The 15801-nt window shown below is 43.8% G+C and overlaps 1 protein-coding gene across 2 annotated transcripts in view; it reads left to right on the top strand.

Annotated features, from left to right (window-relative positions):
* Positions 1–477: 477 nt before the first annotated feature.
* Positions 478–15801, top strand: part of Gatad2b (GATA zinc finger domain containing 2B) — an 84318-nt gene continuing 68994 nt past the window's right edge. For both annotated transcript variants that reach the window (XM_059265755.1, XM_059265756.1), the window contains exon 1: positions 478–606. The gene's annotated coding sequence lies outside the window, so the exon portion shown is untranslated. The remainder of the gene's footprint in view (positions 607–15801) is intronic.

Here is a 15801-nt window from a genome sequence, read left to right on the forward strand (position 1 = left end):
GTACGGCGGCTGCCTGGGGACCAAAACGTCTCCAAGGTAAAGTTGCAGCCTGAAGCGATTTTTTGACCCCCGACACTTAATGGGCTGTCGAAGACCCGGATGTGTCTGGGACTGGCCGAGGTACCCATTAACGCGCCCCCGCTAGACCATCCCCCTTCTCCATTTATGATTGGGCCCTCTTAACGCCAATCACGACTTCTCCAGCCACCCACTCCTCAAGGGTGGGGTGAAGTTTCGGTATCCCGCTTTCTATTGGTAGGGCCAAGGAGAGGAGGGCGGGTAGCCGGCTAAGGCCCTCCAATGGGCGTCGTGGCGTGTGGTTAAGGCGGAGTCGAGGCGCTTGGCAGCTGCCCAATCAGCGTCCTTGTTTGTGTGGTGCCGCCGCCGCCGGTGCAGCCGCCGCCGCCGCTGCTGCCCCTGTCTGTACCGCAGTGTCTGCTCCGCCCGCCCGCCCTCCCCGACCCGGCCCGCCCCCTCCCCCCACCCCCGTTCCTGGACCCGCCAGTGGGGTCTGGAGCCCACTGTGCCGTCGCCGCCTCTTTTTTTCGACGCCTTCGCCGCCGCCTGAAGAGGCGACCTCGTCGGGAGTTCCGCCGCCGCTGCCAGGTGAGGAGCTCTGGCCTAGGCCAGCTTGGCCGCCAGCCCGCCCGGGGGCGGTGAGGAGCGACGGAGGGAGCGAGGCTGCGAGGAGGCGGCGGCGGCGGCGGCGGCGGTGGGGGAAGGGAAAGGTGGAGGGCGGGGGGAGGGGAAGCGCCCGCGAGCCGACGCCCGCCCGCGCGCCCCCGCCTGGCGTCCCCTCCCCCAGCCCGGCCCGCGCGCCCCCGCCCCGCGCTCCCCTTCACCTCTTCCCCTCCCCCTCCGCGCGCGCGCCCGGGTCTTTCACTTAGGCCTCGCGCGACCCGGCTGGTGTCCCTTCGCGTCTCCTTTTCCACTCTTTTCTCCCCTCCCTTGCTCCCCGTTTCCCTCGCCATCCCCCTTTTCACTCAGTACCTCATGCCCGCCATGCTCCCCTCTTTTCCACCGGAGCGTCTTCCCCTCCGTGTTTTTAACTCTCCGCCCCCAGCGGTGCCCTCAGGGTGCGGGGGCCGCTCCCTGCACTGAGTCTCGTGTTTGACGGCGGATAGGGCGAACGGGGGATCCTTAAGGGTGAAGGAAACGCAGAATAATTACCTTTATTTGGGGGAAAGGATCAGGAGTGCAGAACCTTACCCCTTTATTTCGTCGTCCACCGCTCCCTTACCCTCCGTAAGAAAAGGGGATTGTCTTGACTTGGGTGGGTTACTTACCTCGTACAGCAACTAAACCACCCATTTTCTCAGCTGGACTTCTTGGACACACTGGATTTGTTACCCAGTTCAGTTCCTGAGGGTGGATGGAAGTAGAACTTACCTTTCCCGATCAAACCAGAACTTAGAGTACTTTCTGACTCCTCGGGCTCAGTTTCTGAAGAAGCTAGTTACTCCTGTGAATGCAGATTTAGGTGTTAATCGCCGTCCCGGAATAGCTTCCCCACTTCGCAAAGGTATGGTGCCCTCTTTGAGTTCATCTCCAGCACTGAGTTTCCTCCAAACATAAGATGTTAGTTCGTAAGGACTGGCGCTTGAGGTTTAGATGGAGGCATTACTGGTGGGTAGCATGTGGATGCAGAAGTTAACAGTGTTTCCCTGTTCTCTTCTGGAGAGTCATGTAGCTTCCTGAGAACCAGTTTTCTCATCTGGTGATTACTTGGAGGGCTTTTGTGTGTGTGTTAGGGGTGGGAATAATAGAAATTAAAACCTATTTTAGCAAAAAGGCAGTGTTTTCATGCCTGTATGCAAAGGGTTTGAATTCCGTGCTTGATGCTGGAGTAAAAGTAGGTTTTACAAACCATGTGGGTTGGAGAAGAGCTGGTGCTTTTGTAGTTTCAGGACATTTTCTTTTCCAGAAATGTATAACTTGAACAGCAACGGATGAATGTGGTACAGAGTGAAAAGAAGTCTTCCCCTCCCACCTCTGTCCTTCAGCCATCCAGTGTCCCTCCTACAGCACATGACTGATGTTCTTTTTGGCATCTGTATAGTGTCTGTATGTTGTTGGAGATTATCCTGTATGAGAATTGAGTGATTTCTTTATTGCTCTTTCTTTGGTACATGATTTAAATTCTTCCTTGAAGTCTGATAACCACTTTGATTTATATTCTTGGTGTGGGAGTCTTGATAAGAATTGTTCTAGAAGGGGCCTGGAGAAATGGCTCAGGGGTTAAGAGTACTGGCTGCTCTTCCCAGAGGACCCAAGTTCAATTCCCAGCACCCACATAGCTGTCTATAACTAAAGTTCCCGGGTATTTAACACACGGGGTGGGGGTGGGGTGATGGTGGAGAGAATATTGTCCTAGAGTAGTAGCAATTGTGTGTGTACTTGATTGGTAAGGAGGCAGCTTCTGGTAATATAAAGATAGTGTGTGAGGGGTGAGCTCATTTTGAGGGAAGGCTTATATCTGTTGGCAGTGTAACTGAGTCCACCACAGATGCTGGGCTGGATCAGGCAAAGACTTTCCTTGGGCTTTTTAAGAAGATAGGTTTATAAATAGTCCATGGTGAATATTGGTCCGATATGACTGATGATATACTTTTCAGTCTGGGAGCAGTGAAAGTCATCATGGAGAGAGGTAGGTAAATATTAATCCACAGGAATCAGAAGGCTGGACCTGTAGGTTGAGTGACCTAGTTTGAGAAGAGATGAGGTTTAGAGACTTTTATGCTACCTATTTTTCAGAACATTTTTAATGAGGTGAGAGTGATTTGTGCTCGACAGCAGCATCCATCTTTATGGCACTGTGGTTTGCTTCCCCTGACTATGTCATGTCTGTTAACTTCCTGTTTAGATATAGTCTCAACAGGGTCGGAATAGAGGCTACATTAAGTACTTGTCTTAGAAACAAAGTTATCCTGGTTCCCTGATCAGTCCTGGCAATAACTTAAACTGTGTTTAGCATAGGACCACAGGGCCAGAGATGTGTAAGGAATTTTTTCTGACCCTCACAGCTCTAAATTACTTTGTAAAGTCTGTGTTCCCTGGGCTCATGACTGTAACCTCAACACTTGGGAAACTAAGAGAGGATTGTGACAATTTGAGGCAGTATGGACTACATAGCAAGTTCAGGATAGCTAGAACAGTTCAGGATAGCTAGAGCTACTGAGTTAAGATCCTTTCTTAAAACAACTAAAAAACCCAAACAAACAAAACGACTGGTTCAGGCCTTTCATCCTGAACAAGGGGATAAGGAGTTCAAGGTCATCCTCTGTTTCATATCATATTAGAGACTTTGAGCCCCACCCCCAAAAATAAGGTCTGTGTGTTTTCCTCTCTTTGTTGTGGTCAGTGGAGTCTCTTACACCTTTCTCTGTTCCACTAGGCTTAGCTGCACTCTCTAGGTTTGGCCCTGGTTAAGAGTATAGCACCAGGGTTGAAAAGGTATCATTGTGCCTGTGAAGTTATTTAATATTTATGCTGATAATCTCAGGATTCATCCTTGTCCTTTTTTTTTCTTCCTTAGAGACAGGGTTTCTCTGTGTAATCCTGGATGTCGTGGAACTCACTCGTAGACCAGGTTGACCTCGAACTCAGAGATCCGCCTGCCTCTGCCTCCCAAGTATTGGGATTAAAGGTGTGCGCCACCACTGCTGGCTCTACTCCTTGTTTTAAGCAGTGAGCTATATGTGTTTGCCAAACAGACCTCTCACCTCAATTTAACTGATTTTTTTCCTTCTCACTCCCCAAGCTGTGTAGGGAAACAGCAGCTGTGCTGTACTAGTTTCTAGACTCTGGAGCATATTCTGTTAGCCACTCTATTAGGAGACAAGCTAACAAGCAGCCCCTCTGCACTTAGCTCAGGAGGCTCATGTTGGCTTGCTTATTGAGAAAAGCCAAATAGGTTTGGTTGATGAAACAGCTGCTAGAGAAATTGTAAGATTGAGCAATAAATGGGTTGAAGGGACTTTGTTTTTCAGACCTTTGTAGGACTTACAATCCAGTGTCCTTAGATGTCAATGTACAGTACCAAGTATTTTCTGAGGCACATTGAAAGGAGAGGAGAAAAAAAAAGGATACAACCCAGATTCCAACTCTAGTTCTGGCATAAAACTGTCCACCTGTTGTATTGCTTGGGAAAAATCACACCAAGATGATGCCCCACAGTTGCAGTTCACTTGCTTTTGGTTAAGCATGGAAAATGAATTTGTTTTTGTGAAAAAGACTGATTTTGGGGGAGAGAGGGTCTGCTCTTGTTTATATTCAGTAGTCTAAAACTTTTTCTTTTTCTTTTTTTTTTCTATCATCAGCTTGCTACAGTACAAATTCTTATCCTGATAATGAAATGTTTCACTGAAGCTTGCCCAGTGATTGAGTGAAACCAAAACTTATTATAAACCAGTCATCCTAGGGTCCCCCCTGCTACGTAGCCTCCCTGGATCTGCGGGTTGCAGTCTGATTGTTCTTTGCTTTATATGTAGTATCCACTTATGAGTGAGTACATACCATGTTTGTGCCTGAAGCTTTTTCTTTATACTATTTGGGGACTTTTGGTGATTCAGTTGGTGAAGCAGGGATCCTTCTCTCTGTAATAGTGACAGGAGCCCCTTTGTATAGGCCTGGATTTGAAGTGGACTCCTCATGTGGTGTCTTTTACCTTTTCTTTGGATTCATGAAATGCTTCAATGCAACCTGAGTTCATAAAATAGGAGAGGAGTGACACATGGTCATTAAGGTGTAACAGGTTGGCTGTGTGATGTGTAGTGTTTTCCTCAGATTCTTTCACTGCCTTGGATTGCCTACAACTGGCCAGAAACTATGAAGTGTTTGGGATTAGAGTAGCAAGAGTAACAACTTTCTTTTTTTCTTTCCTTCTTTCTTTCTGTCTGTCTGTCTGTCTGTCTGTCTCTTCTCTGGCCTGGAACTCACTGTGTAGGCTAGGTTGGCCTGGAATTCTAAGAGATTGGCCTGCATATGCCTTCTGAGTGCTGGAATTAAAAGCCTATGCCACCATGCCTGGCTATTTTGTTTCTTTTGAGGTATGAAATGTTCAATTCCCAGATATAAAAGAGTCATAGTAATTGTATATCTTTGATATGTGAACTTTTTGGGACAGTTTCTTACTGTAGCCCATGCTGGTCTTCAACTCCCAGTGTGATTCTTGAGTTTTCTCAGTGTTAAGATTAAAAGTGTGTGCCATCCCACCTGGTATATTTGCTTTTTTTTTTTTTTCAAGACAGGGTTTCTCTGTATAACAACTCTGGCTGTCCTACAACTTGCTTTGTAGACCACACTGGCCTTGAACTCACTGAGATCTGCCTGCCTCGAATGCTGGGATTAAAGGTGTGCGTCACCACCACCTGGAGTGTTTGCTCATTTTTATTTACTTATTTAATATTTAGGTTTTTGAGTTAGGATCTAGATAGTCCAGGCTGGCCTGAGACTCCTGCTCCTCCTGACACAGCCTCCCAAGTCCTGGGATTACAGGTGTACCTGCCTACACCCACCTTTAATTTTAATTAATTAATTAATTAGTAGTAGTAGTATTTGAGACAGGGTCTCATTATGCCTGGAACTCATTGTGTAGACCAGGCTGGCCTCAAAGTCATAGAGATAGAGGTCTGTCCAACTCTGCCTCCTAAGTGCTGAGATTTAAAGGTGTCTGAGACCATATCTGGCATTTTTTTTTTTTTTTTATATATTATCCAGTAGATTGCTAAAGAAGTAAGCAAAGTGTTAATTGTTGAAATCTTCTCTTAATGTATATTACACCTTACTGATGCATATTTTTTAGATAACTCATGTTAACCATTACCTGAGCCTGACATACTAACTACTTACTACTTTAAGATGCCTGATCAACCAGTGGTGATTGTGATTGTGATGGTGGTGGTGTAGGCCTTTAATCCCAGCACTTGGATAGGCGGATCTCTGATTTAGGGCCAGCCTGGTCTGCAGATCGAGTTCGAGGAGAGCATGGGCTACACAGAGAAATCCCCTCTCAAAAAGACTCCTGATCAAAACTTTGTTGATTCTGTATTATTTGGGCTGTGTGTAGGGGAGAGTAAAATTTATAATCTTCTAAAATATGGATTGGGATGTGAGGATAATTTGTATTAAGCCTCAGGAATAATAAAATCTTGGTGTAATTGTGAAGGATTGCAGTGTTAACTGGAGGGTTTATTTATAGTGAGCTCTTTGAGAGTACATAGATCTAGAATTCTGGAAGAAGGGACTAGACTAATAAGTGGCAAAGTGATAATAATGAAGAATAAGTCTGGAGAATCTTTTTTTTTTTTTTTTTTTTTTGAGACAAGGTTTCACAGAGATTCACCTGTCTATCTCTGCTTCCTAAGTTCTGGGATTATAGGTGTGCTTTTTTTTTTTTTTTTTTCTCCCACTCCTTTTCCTATTTTGAAGGTGTTTGAAGTAGAACCCAGGCCTGTCCCATGCTAGGCAAATGCCCTACAACTGAGCTAAATCTCTAGCCCCTTATACTGTTTATCTTTTGCACGAACTATGGTTTGTTTATGACTTGCCACATAGTTCAGCCTGGTCTGGAATTCATTATCTTCCTGCCTCAGCCTCCCAAGTCCTAAAATGAGTGCCTATCAGCAAACAGCTAGTTTTTCACACTGAGATAATATAGCTAATTGCCACATCTCTTTCAAATAATTGCTTCAGTGTCATATATTCTTTTTTCTTTATATGTGTGATTGTCTTGCCTGCATAAATGTCTGTGTACCACTTATATGCCTGGTGCCCTTGGAGGCCAGAAGAGGGTATCAGACCTCCCTGGAACTGGAGTTAGACAGTTGTTAGCTGCCGTGTGAGTGCTGAACGTTGAACCTGGGCCCCATGTAACAAGCAGCCAGTGTTTGCAACCACTGAGTTTCTATATCTCAAATTAACTATATTGTCTGAGGTAGCCTTGAGCTTATGATCCTATTGCTTCTGCCTCTGAAGTACTGGGATTACAGACATGAGCCACCATGCCTGACTAAATATCATCTTTTCAATGAGGCCTTATTTCTATCATTTATTTTTTATTTTATGTGTATAAGTGTTTTGTCTCTATGTATTTATGTGGACTGTATGTACCTGGTGTTTGTGGAGGCCAGGAGACGACTTGGGTCCCCTGAAACTAGAGTTACAGTTAGGAGCCACTATGTAGGTGATAAAGACTGAATGCAGGTCCCCTGGAAGAACAGCCAGCGCTCATAATAAATATTGAGTTCTCTCTCTCTGTCTCATATGCCTTTAGTTGCTGAGCCATCTCACCAGCCCATTCATTCATTCATTTCATTCATTCATTCACGTCAGGGTCTCAGCTCTCTTAGGCTGGCCTTAAACCTACTATGGAATTGAGGGTGTACTTGAAGTTTGGATTCTCTTGCCTCTACCTCACAAATGCTGAAATTACAGGCATGCACTACCACATTAAGTTTTCCTAACTCTTAAGAACCCTACCTTCAGCTCCTATCTATCCTTCATACCTAATAGTCTTCCTTTGCTCAGTTTTCTTTTCATGGCACTTAATAGCTTAAAAGCATTCACTTGTGCTATTTTTTTTTTTTTTTTTTTTTTTTTTTTTTTGGTTTTTCGAGACAGGGTTTCTCTGTGTAGCTTTGCGCCTTTCCTGGAACTCACTTGGTAGCCCAGGCTGGCCTCGAACTCACAGAGATGGTGGATCTGGCTCTGCCTCCCGAGTGCTGGGATTAAAGGCGTGCGCCACCACTGCCCGGCTTATTTTTTTTTTTTTTTTTTTTTTTTTTGGTTAAAAAAAAATTCACTTGTTATATTTATTCCTTGTTGCTTCCCTTCTTACGATAAAGGTTTTGGAGGTCTTTATTCTGGTATTTTGTTTAATGCCTAATACAATTCCTATCATATAGTCAATACTCTAAATTTTATATATGTATATATATATATGTATATATATATATATAAAGAGTTTTTCAAGACAGGGTTTCTCAATGTGTCCTTAAACTCACTCTGTAGACCAGGCTGCCCTCTAACTCACAAGATCCGACTGCCTCTGCCTCATGAGTGCTGGGATTAAAGGATTGTGCCATCATGCCTGACCTAAATATTTGTTGATCAAATTGGAACAATAGCCTCTCTTCCTAACTTCCTGTAAACTTCATTTACCACAAAGTATGAAATGTAATAAATACAATATGGGATTCCAAAATATTATAAAATTTTATTTTATTTAAAAAATTTTTGTTTGTACATGTGTGCATATGCATACAGTGCCCAGAAAGACTGGAAGAGAGCATTGGATCCCCTGGAAAGGGAGTTACAGGTAGTTGCAAGATGCCAGATCCTCTGGAAGAGCTGGACATGCACTTAACTACTGAGCCATCATTCTAGCCCTTGTAAAATGTCTTGTAACTTTAAAGAATTACATAAATAGTGCAAAATGATTGTATTTCCATTGAAATAAGTGATGTTTACTTACTAAGAAAACTCTTAAGATTTATTTATTATATATAGTGTTCTGTTGAATGTATGCCTGCCTGTATGCCAGAAGAGGGCACCAGATCTCATTACAGATGGTTGTGAACCACCATGTGGTTGCTGGGAATTGAATTTAGGATTTTTGGAAGAGAAGCCAGTGCTCTTAACCGCTGAGCCATCTCTCCAGCCCTTAAGAAAACTCTTTATGTGTATTATATATTAATCATATCCCACCTAAAGCTAGACATATCTACCTTCATATTCTACTGTTATTCCAAATATAATACTCCGTCAACATTGTTTCCCTTTTGTGAGTCATTGAGTCATCTAAGCAAGAAATGTGAGCACCATTGTTACTTCTCCTTTTTTTTAATAGTAATTTTTATATATTCTTTGAAAATGTATACAATGTATTTTTATCATAACCACTTTGCATTTTCCCCCTCCTACTCCCTCTGTCTGTGTTTTCTTTGTACCAGCTATGTATACCGGGCTGGTCTTGAATCATAGTCCCTTTGCTTCAGCCTCTTAAATGCCAGGATTATTTAGTTTACATGTTGCCACTAGGCCCATTACTTTTATTTGTTGTTTTGTGAATATTTTGTGTGTGTGTGTGTGTGTGTGTGTGTGTGTGTGTGTGTATAGGTTTCTTTTGAATCTTCACTGCTAGTTCACTAGTTCATGCCCATCACTGAAACTCTGATATAGAATATTGCTACAAAGTCTTTTGTTTGTCAGTGTATTTGTCTTTTTTGGGGGGTGAGCGTGGGCAGGGTTTGGAGACATGGTTTTTCTTTGTAGCCCTGGCTGTCCTGGAACTCATTCTGTAGTCCAGGCTGGTCTTGAACTCAGAGATCTGCCTGCCTCTGCCTCCTAAATGCTGAGATTAAAGGCTGGTATTAAAGGAGTATATCACCACCTGTTGTCTGTCTTTTGTGAGCCCCAATATTGTTTGTTTTTGAGACAGTCTTAACTTTGTAGCTTTGGGCCTGGAACTCCTAGAGATCCATCTGCTTCTGCCTCCCAAGTGTTAGGATTAAAGTCATGTGCCACCATGCCTGGCCTGTTTTTGTGTTTTGAGATAGGTTCTCTTGTAGCCCAGGATGGATATGTGGAGGTGAATGACCTCAGACTTCTGATCTTCCTTCCTCTGCTTGGATCTACTGGAATTATAGATGTGTGCTCCCAGGTTCTGGCTGTCTGTCTTGAGTGTTGATCTCATTATTTAGACCAGGCTGGCCTAGAACTTATTATGTAGAGCAGGCTGGCCTCAAACTTGGAGCAGTCCGCTTGGCTCTGTTTCCTGAGTGCTAAGATTACCACCAGATTGGGCACCACGATCTTTTATAATCCTTTTTAATCTTGGTGCGCTCTCCGTTTTTGTTCTTTTTGGAGATAAGATTCTCACTGTAGTTCCAGACAGGCTTAGAACTCTATATTGCCTAGGCCATCTTTTAACATTTAACAGAGTCTTCTTGTCTTGATTTGCTGAGTGCTGGGATTGCAAGCATGGACTTTTTCTTGTTTTGCAAGTAGCTGACTTTTTCTTGTTTTCTTTTAAACTCTAATCATATTGTCTTCAAAGTGTTCTTCTAAATACTTGAACATTCTACTTATTTTTGTTAAAAATACTCAGTGGTTTCCAGTCATTAAATGATAAAATTTAAACTTGCTTAGCATTCTAGGCCATTTATGATCTTGACCTTTGCTTTTCTATCCAGTATGTCTTCTTTACAATTAGTACATGAACAAATACAGTTTTTAGTTCCCAGATCAGTCTCCAAATCTCATCTCAAATGCTGCTTCCTCTGGAAAGCTTTCTTACTTGCCCATAAAGATTTAAATACATTTTATTTGATCTCACTATACTTTATAATCTCTCAGTAGTATGTGAGTATCCTAAAAGCAGAATAGAGTGGCTGGAGAGATAGTTCAGTGGTTAAAGCGTTGGCTACACTTCCAGAGGACCAGAGTTTAATTGCCAGAATCCACAAGGTGGCTCCAGCCCCAGGGGATCTGATGACCTCTTTTGGTTTCCTTGGGCACTGCATGCATATAGTGCGCAGACATTCATGCCAGCAAAACATCCACACACATAAAATAATAAAAAAGAAAATTTAAAAAGCAATGTATTTTCAGTGCCTAAAATGCTGTCTTCTAAAAGATACTCAGGAACATTTGTTGCATAAATGAACATCTTTGTAGGTTTAGAAAATGCTACATAAATTTAGAAGATGTCTCTTCTGAAGGTAGAGTATTAATTCATCTACAGTGTGTGTGATCTTGGTTGAATCACTTGATATCTTTAAGTTTTAATTTTCTAGACTTAGAAATGATGACTACCAGCTGGGCGGTGGTGGCGCACACCTTTAATCCCAGCACTCGGGAGGCAGAGCCAGGTGGATCTCTGAGTTCGAGGCCAGCCTGGTCTACAGCACGAGATCCAGGAAAGGCACCAAAACTACACAGAGAAACCTTGTCTTGAAAAAAATGAAAAAACAAAACAAAAAAACCCCTAAAAACAAAATTATATATGTAGAGTTGCTTTGTAAACTCTAAGGCACCTGAAGATTTTTATTTTGTTATATGTATATGGTGCTGGAGAAATGGCTTAGCAGTTAAGAGCATTTGCTGCTTTTTCCAGAGGGCCTGTGTTTGGTTCTCAGCAGCTGTATTCGGTGTCTCATCACCTGTAATTTCAACACCAGGAGATCTGACCCTTTCTTCTGACCTACACACATGTGGCATAAACAACACACACACACACACACACACATACACACAGAGAAATCCCCCCCCCCCCCAGACAGGGTTTCTCTGTGTAGCTTTGCGCCTTTCCTGGGACTCACTTGGTAGCCCAGGCTGGCCTCGAACTCACAGAGATCCGCCTGGCTCTGCCTCCCAAGTGCTGGGATTAAAGGCGTGCGCCACCACCGCCCGGCTGCCAGAAATCTTTTTTAAAAAAAGTGTGTGTGTGTGTGTGTGTGTGTGTGTGTGTGTGTGTGTGTCTGTCTGTCTGTCTGTCTGTCTGCCTGCCTGCCTGTCTGCCTGCCTGCCTACATTGGTACAGGTAATTGTGAAGGCCAGAGGTGTCAAATCCCTCTGGAGCTGGAGTTAGAGGCAGTTAATTATAAACTACTCAATAGAAGTATTGGGAACCAAACTCAGGTTCTCTCTAAGAGCAAATGTGCTCTTAACTGCTGAGCCATCTCTCCAGCCTTATTTAGAACTTATTTGTTTGTTTGTTTGCTTGTTTTTCGAGACAGAGTTTCTCTGTAACTACCCTGGCTGTCCTGGAAAACTCTCTGTAGACCAGGCTGGCCTCAAACTCAGAAATCCACCTGCCTCTGCCTTCCAAGTGCTGGGATCAAAGGCATGCAACACCACTCCAGGCTCTGAGACAGGGTTTCTTTGTATAGTCTTGGCTGTCCTGGAACTCACTCTTGTAGACCAGGCTGGCCTCAAACTCAACAGGGATCCACCTGCCTCTGCCTCTCAAGTGCTGGGATTAAAGGTGTGCAGGACCATGCCTGGCATTACTTAGAACTTTTATTTGTTTTGTTTTGTTTTTTTGAGACAGAGTTTCTCTGTGTAGCTTTGGAGCCTGTGCTGGAACTCCTCTGTAGCCCAGGCTGGCCTCGGACTCACAGAGATCCTCCTGGCTCTGCCTGCTGAGTGCGGGATTAAAGGCGTGCGCCACCACCGCCCGTTTAGTTAGAGCTTTTGAGTCATACTTTTTTTTTCTTGTACATATTAAAGGCACCTTTGTGTGTGCATATATAGTGTATGTATGTGTTGCTGTAGGTGCGCACATGTGTATGGTATGGGTGGGTATAGCCCAGAGATCTACATGGAATATCTTTCTCTATTGCTCTTATTGTTTTTGAGATAGGGTCTCTCATTGAACCTGCCTGGCCAGTGATCTCCAGGGATCTTCTATCTGTCTACATCCTGATTCCCCATGTCTTGCTCAACCTTCCACCACCACCAGAGCTACAGTTACTATTTATACTGCAACTTCTGGTCCAGCTTTTCCATTGGTGCCCTAACTTCCTTTAATGATGAATAGTGATGTGGAAGTGTATGCCAAATAAACCCCTTTCTCTTCAACTTACTTTTTGGACATAGTGTTTCATCACAGCAATAGTAACCCTAATTAGGACAGATACTGGTACCAGGATAGTGGAGTATTGTTGTGGCAGACCTGACCATGTGTTTTTGGGAGGATTGTGGAAGGACTTTGAAACTTTGACATAGAAAAACCATTGAGTGTTCAAAGCTTGTTGAGTTGTTCTGTGGGAGCTTGGAAGATAGGGATGTTGAAAGAAATGTAGAGGATGAAGGCCTGGCTTGTGAAGTTTTAGAGGGAAGCAAAGGCTTTATCTTCCAGGGTTATTGGTGTGAAGAATCTGTTGTGTTTGGTCAGTTGGAGCTGACGAATTGGCTCTATTAACAAGAGACCAGCACCATTTAAGTGAAACCTTTGTGTTACTGGGACAATTGATGCTGATCAGCTGGAGCTGAGAAATTAGCTGTGATTAAAAGACCAGCTTCATGGAGGTGAAATCCACTGGGAAGAGTTTCCTCAGAGCCAGCACACAGAAGTTGTGTTCCAGAGGCAGCCAAGGTTTGTACCTCAGGCTGGCAGTTGAGCTGGGTAGTATAAGAGTCACCCAGGAGGTACTGGTTTTGAAAGCATAAACTGATTATGGAGAACACCTGAGACTTGGCCTTGTGTGAGGTCAGGAAAAGCATTTGATGGAGGTGCAATCTCAGTAGCAATCAAAGGCCCAGGATTAAAGAGGTCATGTAGAGAAATTGAGATTTGGCACCATGAGAGAGCCCAGGAGAAGCTATTGGTGAAAGTGCAGCCCATTTAAGTAGAAACCCCCAGCATTTTGGAGATGCCAATACCATGGGATGACCACCAAGAGCAGTGTCAGTGGTGGAGTGGAGCCTGCCTGAACTTTGAAGACAAGCTGTGTGTGCTACAGAGGGCAGAGCCAGAGAAGTGACCTAAGCTCCTTGAAGGAGCCCAGAAGATTGTGAATGAAATCCAGATAATGGACATTGAGTTATTTACATAGTTAGAGTTTGGTTTTGCTTTGTTCTGATTGTGACTGTGCCCTGGTTCTTCTCTTTTGAAGTAAGAAAGCATTATTTTTAATTTTAACAGGAGCCCACAGTTGAGAGAATTTAAACTTTTTTTTTGTTTTTTGTTTTTCGAGACAGGGTTTCTCTGTGTAACAGTTCTGGCTGCCCTGGAACTCACTTTGTAGACCAGGCTGCCCTTGAGCTCATTGAGATCTGCCCGCCTCTGATCCCCCCCCCCCCCCCCCCCCCCCCCCCGAGTTTCTCTGTGTAGCTTTGGAGCCTGTCCTGGAACTCACTCTTTAGACCAGGCTGGCCTCGAACTCAACAAGATCCATCCACCTGCGTCTGCCTCCTGAGTGCTGGAATTAAAGGTGTGTGCAACTACCACATGGTCTTGAACTTTTCAAAATGAGATTTTTTTTTTTTTTTTTTTTTTTTTTTTTTTTGAGACAGGACTTCTCTGTGTAGTTTTGGTACCTGTCCTGGATTCTGCTCTGTAGACCATGTTGGCCTTGATATCACAGAGATCCACCTGGCTCTGCCTCCCGAGTGCTGGGATTAAAGACGTGAGCCACTGCCGCCCAGCTCAAAATGAGATTTTGTAGTTTTACAGAGACTTTGGATTTTAAAAGAGGCTGGATAGTTTTTAAGGGCCAACTTTGTTTGTTTTGTGTTTTTTTTTTTCCTTTTCTTCCTCCCTCCCTCCCTCCTTCTCTCTCTCTCTCTCTCTCTCTCTCTCTCTCTCTCTCTCTCTCTTCCCTTCTCTCTGTCTGTAGGTCTTTCTTTCTTACACCCCTGGCTGTTCTGGAACTCACTTTGTAGACCAGGGAACACCTGCCTATGCCTTCCAAGTGCTGGGAGACAATTTAAAGTGTTTGAGTTTGTAAGGCTGTGGGACTTTAAGTTTATTAATATCTAGCTGGGCGGTGGTGGCGCACACCTTTAATCTCAGCACTCGGGAGGCAGAGCCAGGTGGATCTCTGTGAGTTTGAGGCCAGCCTGATCTACAGAGTGAGATCCAGGACAGGCACCAAAGCTACACAGAAAAACCCTGTCTTGAAAAAAAAAAATAAAAACAAAAAGTTTATTAATATGTGATTTGGGGGATAAACAAGAAAAGAAAGGTGTGGCTTAACAGTGTTGTGTCTGTGTGTCAAGTTGATGGTGGAATCAATTATGCTGGCTAGTTTTATGTCAACTTGACACAAGCTAAAGTCACCAGAGAGGAGGGAGCCTCAATTGAGAAAATGCCTCTATAGGATTGGACTGTAGGCAAGCCTATAGGCCATTTTCTTAGTGATTGATGGAAGGAGGGCCCAGCCCATTGTGGGTGGTGCTACCCTTCGCTAGTGGTCCTGGGTTGTCTAAGAAAGCAGGCTGAGCAAGCCAGTAAGCAGCACTTTTATAAGACCTCTGCATCAGTTCCTGCCTCCAGGTTCCTGACCTGACTTTCTTCAGTGATGAACAGTAATATGGAAGTGTAAGCCAAATGAACCTTTACCTTTTCCTTTTTTTTTTTTTTTTTTTTTTTTTTTTTTTTTGGTTTTTCGAGACAGGGTTTCTCTGCGTAGCTTTGCGCCTTTCCTGGAACTCACTTGGTAGCCCGGGCTGGCCTCGAACTCACAGAGATCCGCCTGGCTCTGCCTCCCGAGTGCTGGGATTAAAGGCGTGCGCCACCACCGCCCGGCCGAACCTTTTCCTTTTCAACTTACTTTTGGCCATGGTGTTTTATCACAGCAATAGTAACCCTAATTAGGGCATCTAGCATGCATGAAACTCAAGGTTCAAGCCCCTAAACTGCATAAAAATGTACTTGGTAGTACAGGCCTGTAATTGTTCAAAGTCATCAGAGTTTAAGGCCATCTGGGGCTTTGAGACTCTTATGTGAACAATAAAGGGGAAAAAAGTTTCCTATTACAGCCTTTGAAGCTATAAATATTTTTCTGTAACTTGTATCTTTTATAAAAAATAATTTATGTGTGGATGTTTTGTCTGCTTATATGTTTGTGTACCATGTGCATGCAGTGCCTTAAGCCAGAAGAGAGCATTGGATCCTCTGGAACTGGAATTATAGATGGTTGTGAGCTGCCATTTGGGTACTAGGAACCAAACCTGGGTTCTCTGCAAGTGCTTTTAACAAATGAACCATGTCTCCAGCCTTTTCTAAAATGTATTTAGTTTAGAACCCCTTTCATCAATGTAGTATACTCCTGAATATCATCCTAACCATGGCAG

The sequence above is a fragment of the Peromyscus eremicus genome, chromosome 6, assembly GCF_949786415.1.
Source record: "Peromyscus eremicus chromosome 6, PerEre_H2_v1, whole genome shotgun sequence".
Lineage (NCBI taxonomy): Eukaryota > Metazoa > Chordata > Mammalia > Rodentia > Cricetidae > Peromyscus > Peromyscus eremicus.